Here is an 11,447-nt window from a genome sequence, read left to right as displayed (position 1 = left end):
ACATGGGATGAATAGGAGAGGAGGTCTGGTGGAAATTGGAGCAGTACACATCTCACCCACACAAACAACAATAGTAAGATGCTCCACCTCGGGGTTCTTCCTTAACTCCTGAAATGTAGGGGGGGTGTCATTCTGATTGTAGATTTGGCCCGGTGACAGGCTGCTGCTGTACCCACACACCAGATTCCGGGACACTGCCAGGGACACGGCTATCCCGGGACAGCTTAGTAAAAAGCTTGACTGACTGTCCCGGAATATTGGTATGATGTAATGCAAGATTATCAAGGGGCCCCCCCTGGGCAGTGCCCATGCATTAAAGAGGAACTCCACCCAAAAGGGGAAGATCCACTTGCTTGTCTCCTGCTCCCCCCCCCCTTAGCCACATTTGGCTCCTATCAGTGAGGAGCGGGTACCTAGTTTTCACAGATGAACTCAATCCAAAGTTTGGACCCCCTCCTCCCTCCCCCACTGCTGAGCCAATCACAAAGCACAGCATGCTTCACGCATGCTCAGTAGGGAACTGACTGTGAAGGTGCAAGGCTTCATTGCCCATTTCCCTTAGCCCAGATGGCAGTGGCAGCACCTAAGAGCTGATTGAAAAATAGACTTTGGTGAAGACACCACTGGATTGGTGGAGAGGTAAGTGTCCTGATTAGGGATGAGCCAAACACCCCCCCGCTCGGTTCGCACCAGAACCTTGGAACGGACCGAACGTTCGCGCGAACATTTAGAACCCCATTGAAGTCTATGGGACTCGGACGTTCAAATTCAAAAGTGCTCATTTTAAAGCCTAATATGCAAGTTATTGTCGTAAAACGAGTTTGAGAACCCGGGTCTTGCCTCAGGGAACATGTATCAATGGAAAAAAAAGTTTTAAAAGCGGTCGTTTTTTCGGGAGCAGTGATTTTAATGATGCTTAAAGTGAAAAAAAAAAATATGAAAAATTCCTTTAAATATCGTACCTGCTGGGTGTCTATAGTATGCAGGGATGGACTGGGACAGAAATTTGCCCCTGGACTTCATCTAGACTGGCCCACATTGACAGGTCTCTCCCATGGCGGCCGGACAACTCCCACACCCCCCGGCCACCCAAGCCCCCTCTCCCCCTTCACTAGCCACTAGCCGTTCTACTTTATTAGAGTAGAACGGCTGGTACTGGTACTCTTATAGGCAGTACCAGTGGGGAAGCTAGACATTATTTCACCCGGGGCAAAGAATCAGTTTGGTGCCCCCCCTTATGGGACAAGATTAGGCAGAAGTGAGAAACTCCCAGGCCATAGCTGTTGAGTCAGCTGTCTGTCCCCTCCCCCCATGCTCCTCTTTCATCCCCCCTGCTCCTCTGGTCCTCCCCCTGCTTCTTTGTTCCCCCCAGGTGAGCGCTGCGGGAAGGGAGAGACAGAGGAGCGGAGGGAGGAGGCGGTCCGCTGTCACTGAAGCCGGCCCACTGAGCCATCGGCCCACCGGGAAACTCCCTGTGGTCCCAATGGCCAGTCCGTCCCTGATAGTATGCCTGTGAAGTGGCACGTGTTTAGAACTGTCCCTGCACAAAATGAGATTACTATAAGAAAAAGGTAATTTAAAACTGCTTGCGGCTTTAATGTAATGTTTGGTCCCTGCAATATGGATGAAAATCATTGAGAAAAATAGCATGGGTTTCCCCGCCCCCCTCCCCCCAGGTCATTACCAGCCCCTTAGGCCCTATGTACTTTAAACAGCATTATACAGGCGGTGCAAACAAGACAGGGACTGTAGGTTTGTTGTTAAGTAGAATCTGTTTGTAATTGTGAACTGGTACTTCTTTAAAGTGTAGCTCCAGCCATAAAATCTATTTTTAAGCTTTTCTGAAAACATAGAGAAGGGTTATCACCCCTGTAATATTTGTTTTGCTGTCTGCGCGCATCTGTTCAGAAGATTGCACCTCACTTTCTGTCCCAATGACAAATGATTTTTTGAAAAAAAAATTTTGGGGTGAAACAAGGATTGGTCATAAAGCATCAGTGGACAGGAGACACCTCTTACAGGAGAGAATTTCCCTTCCTAGGGGTAGATTTCCTCTCACTTCCTGTTGTCTCCTTCCGTTTGCAAGTAGGAGTAACTGTAAGCCCTCACAGTTATTCTTGGTGGGCAATGGAACACCCTGCTGTGTGAACTATTATATCAAGAATTGTAATTACACGCCCCTGTTAAACAGGGGCAAAAAATTGGGCCTTTGGTGCTGATGTCACAACACTGTAAGTCCTCACAGTTACTCTAGTTGGAGCGCAGGAATGAGCCCGCTGCAAAGTATTGCATCAAAAATTGTAATTACACGCCCCTGTTAATCAGGGGCAGAAAAATTGGGCCTTTGTTGGTGGTGGTGCAACAACTCTGTAAGCCCTCACAGTTACTCTTGGTGGGCACAGGAATGGGCCCTGCTGTGAAATATTAGATCAAGAATTGTAATTACATGCCCCTGTTGAATGAATGAATGAAAACTTATATAGCGCAGCACATGCGAACTTAATCGCCTCTGGGCGCTTGTTGTTCCTGTCTCCTTTGGTATCAAAAGAGATGAGTTTTGATCTTTCTCCTGAACGTCAAGTGGTTCTCCTCCAACCGAATGCTGGTTGGTAAAGCGTTCCATAGTCTAGGCCCTTGGACCGCGAATCTCCTTTCTCCTTTGGACTTGTAGTTGGCTTTTGGTATCTGGAGGAAATTTTGATTGGTGGATCGCAGAACGCGATTGGGATTATGAGCTTTTATTTTTTCGCATAGATAATGGGGAGCATTCCCATAGATACATCTATGCGTTAGACAGAGTGTTGAACAGGGGAAGAAAAATTGGGCTTTTGTTGGTGGTGGTGCTGGTGCCACAACACTGCAACCCCTCACAGATACTCTAGTTGGAGCGCAGGAATGAGCCCGCTGCAAAGTATTGCATCAAAAATTTTCATTACACGCCCCTGTTAAACAGGGGCAGAAAAATTGGGCCTTAGCCACTGGTGGTGGTGGTGCCCAGAACCAAAAATGTTCTTACAACCTATCAGCATGATCAGTGAGGAGGAAAAGGATAGTCACTCAGCATAACAGGATAGTCACTCAGCATCAGCAGTCTTGAAGGGATCTGACATTTCAAAAAAAATTATTCAGTTACATCAACATCAGGTGCTTGGTCGCTGGTGTTGATCCAAGCCTGATTCGTTTTTATGAAGGTCAGTTGATCGACCGAGTCGGTGGAGAGGCGTACCCTGTGATCGGTTACAAAGCCCCCAGCAGCACTGAATGTGCATTCTGAAAGAAAGCTGGATGCAGGACAAGCCAGTAGCTAAATTGCGTACTGTGCAAGCTCTGGCCAGTGATCCATCCTCAAGACCCAGTAAGCCAGAGGATTTTCGGTGGGAAAGGTGTCCAAGTCTGATCTTGCCCCTAGGTATTCCCGCACCATGTAAAACAGAAGCTGGAGATGGTTGCTGGAACTGGTCATACCTTGGGGCTGCGGACTAAAAGATTGTCTGAACGCATCGGTCAAACGGCCACCTTCTTCACCGCTCCTTCTGTGATTGACCGAAGCCTCAGCAACACGTTGTCCAGGACCAGGATTTTGTAACCTCCCAGTCTCTGGGAACACATTGCACAGACCTTTCTGCAAGGCCTCCCGAAGATGTTTCATCTTCTGCTCCCTCTGCACCGGCAAGATAAGGTCCGCAACCTTATTCTTGTAATGTGGATCAAGGAGGGTTGCCAGCCAGTAATGATCCCTCTCCTTGATACCACGAATACGAGGATCCTTCATCAGGCTTTGCAGGATCAGGGAGGCCATACAACGTGGGTTTGCTGAGGCATTCGGTGCGGAGTCCTCTGGGTCACTGAGGACGACATGATCCACAGCCACCTCGACCCAGCCACGTACAAGTCCATGGGTTTCTTGGGACTGTAATTAATCCCTTGAAGACTGCTGATGCTGAGTGCTAGGCTCCACCTCCATGCTGACACAACCCTCCTCCTCTTCCTGTGTGATAGGCGGGCAAGCAGGAACACTGTCTGGATAAAGGGGGCCTTGAAAGGTAAGGAAGTCCTCCTCTTTCTCCATCAAGGGCCCTGTTTATTAATCCACGCAGCGTGTGCTCCAATAAGTGAATAAGAGGGACGGTGTCACTGATGCATGCACTGTCACCATCCTCATGGCCTCCTCAAATTGTAACAGGACAGTGTATGCATCCCTGATCATGGCCCACTGGCATAGGGGAAAAAAAAAACAGCTCCCCTGACCCTGTCCTGCTGCCATATACTCATTGATGGCCCTCTGCTGCGTGTGCAGCCGCTGCAGCATGGCCAATGTAGAGTTCCACCTGGTGGGCATGTCACAGATCAGGCAGTTCTTGGGCAGGTTATATTCCTTTTGGAGGTCTGCCAGCCAAGCACTGGCATTAAATGACCGTTGGAAATGCACACAGACTTTCCTGGCCTGCTTCAGGATATCCTATAAGCCCAACTACCTGCCCAAGAACTTCTGCACCACCAAGTTAAGGACATGAGCAAAACAAGGCACATGGGTCAGTTGTCACTGTCGCAGGACGGAGAGGAGGTTGGTGCCATTGTCGCAAACCACCATTCCTGGCTTAAGCTGGCGTGGCATCAACCACCTCTGAGCCTGCCCCTGCAGAGCTGACAGAACCTCTGGCCCAGTGGGGCTCCTGTCCCTTAAGCACACCAGCTCAAGCACCGCATGGCATCTCTTTGCCTGCGTACCCCCTTTAATGGAGCACCGCTGGTCCCGAGGACACATCAGCACAGGAAGAGGCCACAGAGGAAGAAGAAGAGGAAGGGGTGGAGGAGAGGGGTGTGTCACAACCAGTAGTAGCATTTTGGAGGCGTGGTGGCGGAACATCCTCCAACACTACTGTACCTTGTCCTGCGTCCTTCCCAGCTGCCAGCAGAGTCACCCAATGTGCAGTAAAAGATAGGTAACGTCCCTGTCCATGCCTGCTGGACCATGAGTCAGCGGTAAAATGCACCTTACCACTGACCGCCCTGTCCAGCGAGGCATGGACATTGCCTTCCACATGCCGGTAGAGAGAAGGGAATCGCCTTCCGTGAGAAAAAGTGGCGTTTGGGAACTTGCCACTGAGGTACCACACATTCCACAAACTCACGGAAGGGGGCAAAATCTACCAACTGAAAAGGCAGCAGTTGAAGTGCTAGCAACCAAAGAACTTTTGGAATAGCACATGCGGAGCTCTGCGTTGTGATGCAGTCGGTTTGCTGCCCTTAAGCTGGCCCCTGGAGGGCATCCTGCCTCGTTTGAGATGTACCTGTGCCTCCTCTCTCCTATCAGGCACCCACGTAGAGTCACCTCATCATCCCCTCCCTCCTCATCACTGTAGAAAACCTGGCAGTATGCTGCAGCTGGGGGAACATGACTGCCAGATTGCTGTCCTTCTTGGGCACCCCCTCTCTCTGGGCTCATGTTACTGCCTTCCTCTAGCTGTGTACCATCATCGGAGCAGATGGAGGAGGCCGCGTTGGTAGCTGCTTTGCCAGACAAAGTACCCTGAGGGAGAGAGGATGAGGACGGCTTGGTCATCCACTCTACCAAGTCTTCGGCATGTTGCGGCTCAACGCGGCCAGCTACCTGAAAAAAAGGATGAGGGTATCCCACGGCCACGTGCTGATGAGGATGCACCATGTCCACGACCAGCACTGTTGCCTCTAGACGCAGAGCCTGCTTGCCCTCTTTTATCAGCTCGTGACTCTCTGCCTCTCCTTGTTGTCCTTCCAGACATACTAATGGCCTGCAGAGGACACAGACAGTACACCACATGAAAGTACTTGCAGCAATATCCCCTGACTGTTAATATGAGCAGATCCCTGCCTCTAGGAGTAAATATGAGAAACACCAGCTTTACTATAGGTGCACAATGTGCAGAGGACACAGACAGTACACACACCACGTAGCTTTAGGAGCACACTGCAGAGGACACAGACAGTACACCACGTGAAAGTACTTGCAGCAATATCCCCTGACTGTTAATATGAGCAGATCCCTGCTTCTAGGAGTAAATATGAGAAATACCAGCTTTACTATAGGTGCACAATGTGCAGAGGACACAGACAGTACACACACCACGTAGCTTTAGGAGCACACTGCAGAGGACACATACAGTACACCACATGAAAGTACTTGCAGCAATGTCCCCTGACTGTTAATATAAGCAGATCCCTGCCTCTAGGAGTAAATATGATAAACACCAGCTTTATGTTAGGTGCACAATGTGCAGAGGACACGGACAGTACACACACCACGTAGCTTTAGGTGCACATTGCAGAGGACACAGACAGTACACCACGTGAGAATACTGCAGCTAGCACAATCACCTGCCTGCCTGTCAGTAAATTAGGAAGAGCGGATCTAGCTAAACTCAATACAGTGTATAAATATATTTACAACACTTGGGATGCATATATATCCTCTACACACTGTAACTCTAACTGACTAGCCTGCCTGCTCTATCTACCTGCAACAAATGACACTCTCTCTATGTCTTCTCTTAACCACCACAACACACTACACAAGGCCGACTTGCAGGCGGCCTTTTATAGTGTGGGGCGTGTACTTAACCCCCTGAGTCATAATTGGCCAAAGCCACCCTGGCTTTGGCCAATTATGTCTCTCCGTTTTTTGCAAGATGTGATTGGCCAAGCATGCGGGTCATAGTGCATGCTTGGCCAATCATCAGCCAGCAATGCACTGCCGCAGTGAATTATGGGCCGTAACACGCCACTCGAATTTGGCGCGAACGGACCATAACATTCGTATTTCGACGAACTGTCGAACATACGATGATCGAACATGAAGCTCATCCCTAGTCCTAATATTAAAGGTCAACAGCTACAGTATTTGTAGCTTCTGACTTTTATTTTGTTCTGAAGGAGACTGGAGCTCCTCTATAAGATGGCTCTTCTCTCCCATAATCCCTCATCTCTATGGTCAGCTCTATATTTATTCTCCAGGGATTGGTCACAATGTTCCTGGTTCAGCAAAGGACAGACATCTCCATCCAATGATATGATTACAATGTGGTCGGATTTATAGATCCTTCTAGAAGTCATATAATAGAGTCACTAATGTTTTACTAGCAAGGCTCACTGACCCACCAGGAAATGTTACCCATGGATTTAGTGGTCAGTGGGCGTGGCATGCTGGTAATCATCGGTCTCACTGATTGGACTAGACCTGGAATTGTTCTCTCCTATACCCAATGCCGCCATCTTGTGCTATTACCAAATATCATAGAGTACGGACACTTCGTGTATTCATAGTACTTGTGTGGATGTCGTTATTGATCAGCAGAACATCAGAAGAAATAAAGTGACTCTGAATACATCCCAGTGTACAGCGGAGTCAGATTTAACCCTTCGTTACACTCACCTCTCCAGTCAGCAGGCTGAGGATCTCCAGGGTGAGGTTCAATATCGTCTCATTCCAGGGAAATTCCTTCTTTACATTCTTCACAAAACTCAAATTCTGCTGATTGTCCATCATGACGTCCTTGTAGAGATCCTTGTGTCCTTCTAAATACTCCCACTCCTCCATGGAGAAATAGACAGTGACATCCTGACACCTTATAGGAACCTGACACACACAATGATACAGTCACCATCCAGACACACCCCTTGTCTGTTACTGGATAATGTCCCAGAATTCCCAGAATCCTCCTCACCTCTCCTGTCAGCAGCTCCATCATCTTCTTGGTGACTTCTAGAATCTTCTCCATGTTGTGTCTCTCGGGTTTTAGGGAGTCACATGGAGGCACTGCGATGGTCATATGATCACCTGACTTCACAAGAGGAAATCTCTGTATTGAGGAGCCAAAAGGAATATCATGTTAGAATCCCAGAATCCTCCTCACCTCTCCTGTCAGGTCTGTGTATTATTAATAGAGATAAGAGTGATGTCATGTGACCTCCCAGAATCCTCCTCACCTCTCCGGTCAGGTCTGTGTATTATTAATAGAAATAAGAGTGATGTCATGTGACCTCCCAGAATCCTCCTCACCTCTCCAGTCAGGTCTGTATTATTAATAGAGATAAGAGTGATGTCATGTGACCTCCCAGAATCCTCCTCACCTCTCCGGTCAGGTCTGTGTTTTATTAATAGAGATAAGAGTGATGTCATGTGAACTCCCAGAATCCTCCTCACCTCTCCGGTCAGCTCTGTTTTATTAATAGAGATAAGAGTGATGTCATGTGACCTCCCAGAATCCTCCTCACCTCTCCGGTCAGGTCTGTGTATTATTAATAGAGATAAGAGTGATGTCATGTGACCTCCCAGAATCCTCCACACCTCTCAGGTCAGGTCTGTATTATTAATAGAGATAAGAGTGATGTCATGTGACCTCCCAGAATCCTCCTCACCTCTCCGGTCAGGTCTGTGTATTATTAATAGAGATAAGAGTGATGTCATGTGACCTCCCAGAATCCTCCTCACCTCTCCAGTCAGCAGGTAGATGATCTCCAGGGTGAGGTTTAGTATCTTCTCATTCATGTGACTCCCGTCCTCCTCCATCCTCATTGGTGCCGTCATTTGATCTATACAGGTCTCCTTGTAGACGGATAACTTTGGGAAATGAAAGTAAGAATTATTTCGAGGGTATTGGTCACACAATAATAGGATGTGGATGTGAGGGGGGGGGGGTAATAGGGGGGTTGCTGGACATTTAAGAACTACTACCCCCATGGGAACACATTTAGTTTGGACTGTTTACATTTTGATTTTTTTTTTTGAGCTCCTGGGACCCTCTTGTCCTGCCAGACCAGAAAGTCTGTTTTCTCTGTTGGGTTTGTTTGGTTTCTGAACTGGTTTTGATTAGTTTTAGATCTGCAGACAAGGAATCATAAATACGACCCTTCCTTTGACTTGAGGCCGTGCTGTGAGGTCAATGTCGGGTCATTATGATGTCCAGGAAGAGGAACTTGCTGACTTTTGGCCGGAGTTGCCGGCTAATCAGGATAATTGACAGAAATCCAGCTGCAATCTCTGGCAGCCAGCTGACTGACAGGAGTGATGTCACTGTCTGCAGTAAGAGAAGGGATTGGATTGGATAGCAGGAGGATGTAGGTGGTGGAGTACAGAACTGTGGGGGAGGAGTCTGTTCTGTCCTTTTCAATAGAAACTCAGTGTGTGTAGGAGAAGGATGGTGAGGTGAAGGCTTCCTTCATTTGCTGGCAGGAGTTCTTTAACAAGGTCAGAAAAGTAAGTGCAGGTGGGGTGGGGGGACCATCAGAGACCAAGAGCCCCTATGAGCCCTGAAGCCCCCTCTTACCTCAGAGCCTTGAAGCCTGACTACCCCCTCAGAGCCCCCACAGCCCTTCAGTCCCACTAACCTCTCAGAGTTGTTCAGTCCTATTACTTCCTAGGAGGCCCCCAAAGTCCTTCATCTACACTTCCTCCTCAGGGGTCCCAGAGCCATTCAGATGAAGTAAACTCTCAGAGGCTCCCAGAATCCCTTAGTCCCACCTCAGAGACCCCTCAGCTCCTCTAGTTTACTCAGAACCAGTGGCAGAACCATTACAGTCACAAAGGTCACACCAGCGACCCTGGCGTTCGGCCAACACGGGGGGGGGGGACTAAGACAGCAGGGAAGGGTCTTGCTGTTGGAGTAAAGGGTCCCAGGATCAGGGGAGGCTCCCCTGGTGATCGCCAATAAGGATGGCTGAGAACAGAGTGTGCAGCACATTCAGTCTTTGCAAAGCCCCCTTGCTGTGTCTGATCTGCTCCCAACATGGGCACAGCGCCCTCCAACATCAGCCAACTCCTCTCCTCGCTCCTCCTCCCCCAGACACAAGCTCAAAGTTCTCCATACTGGGCTGTGCCCTGTGCCCTGTGCCGTCACTGATGCCAGCTGCAGCTCCCAGGGCCTGATGAGTGCCTGTATGTGGGGTGGGGGTCCTCGTTGTGTGTGGGGCCCTTAAGATGTGTGGGGGGCAGGATCAACTCTCTGCACATCTCAAACTCCTCTCCTACTGCCAGCTGCTCTCTGGAGTTTCTGCCCCCATCTCCCCCAACACCTATGTGCCCCTTCCAGGGATGCCCATATTATTGTCCCTTCATCTGTCCCACCTATTCCTATCCATCCTCCTCATCTCATACCTCTGCCACCTCTGCTAGGGTTGCCACCTGTCCAGGATTCACCCAGATAGTCCGGGTTTTGAATCATGTGCCCAGGCTTCAGTCCACCTGAAACCCGGACACAATATTCAGACAGGAATGTGGCTCAGGACAGAACATGACAGGAGGGTGAGGGGGCGCTATGTGCGCCACATTACTATTCTCTTTGGAGTTCCCAAAGGTGTCCCAGGTCTGTTACAATCCTATAGTGTATACTAAAAATATATATACTGTGCGCCTCTAAATCGTTCGGGTTTGGCATAAAGAAAAAGTGGCAACCCTAACCCCGCCCATAACCCCCTCTGACTGGCACCCCGGTTCAGACCCCCTCCCCCATTCATGCCCCTCACCTCAGCCTTTGTCACCACTTGGGAATCTCAGTGGATGCATTGTGCCATGTTTGGGGTCACAGAGAATGAAGCCCCTCACTGGGGGGCTGCTGGAAGTGATCGGTGGAGGTGACCTCTGTGGGTGTAAATAGGAAATAAGATCTTATTACCTCCTCTGCTGTTACTTCCAGCAATGTCTCCTCTTTCCTGCCTCATGGAACGTCTTGTCTTTATTCCAGATTACTTCCTGTCTGTAATGACATCACTTCCTGTCTGCATTCCATAGAATCTTCCTGTCTGGATATGAGTGAGATCACCACCTTGTGGAGATGAGAGGAACTGCAGCCCCAAGAAATGTCTCATAGTAGCCACGCCTGTAAAATACCTTACAGAGCTACCACAGAAGTTCAAATATAACACAAAAAAAGTAAGAAAAAATAGATACAGTTCTTATATAACCAATTGTTTAACAAAGGTATTTTTATTACATATAGAAAAGTCTTAAAGACACAGAACACAAGGTCACAACAAATGTATAGCTAATAAAACAGCTAGAAAATGGGTATGAGCTGTCTATACCTAGAGCTACACCCCGGCATGCCTCCATCCCGGCATATATATGTAAGAAGGAAGGGAGAGGTAGATTGGGACTTTGATGGAGGCATGTGGGTGTATCTGATAATGTGTATGGAATGTAAATAACTTGAATGTCACAATCCCCTGGGGGGGCTTCATGATAGTGATATTAGGAAACATCATTCAATAATATAATATAAGAACGCATTTATGATGTAAAAATACAATCATAAAAAATCTACATAAGTTGATATAATAATAATTCATTTATTAATACAGAGGTGATCACTAAACATGATTTGTGACAGACATTACATTTCATAGCAAAGAACAAATAAATACAGATAAAACATAGAAGAAATATAATATATATATAATTCACATAATAAATACCG

The sequence above is a fragment of the Rana temporaria genome (assembly GCF_905171775.1).
Source record: "Rana temporaria chromosome 4 unlocalized genomic scaffold, aRanTem1.1 chr4f, whole genome shotgun sequence".
NCBI classification, from domain to species: Eukaryota; Metazoa; Chordata; class Amphibia; order Anura; family Ranidae; genus Rana; species Rana temporaria.
This window is presented reverse-complemented; position numbering follows the sequence as displayed.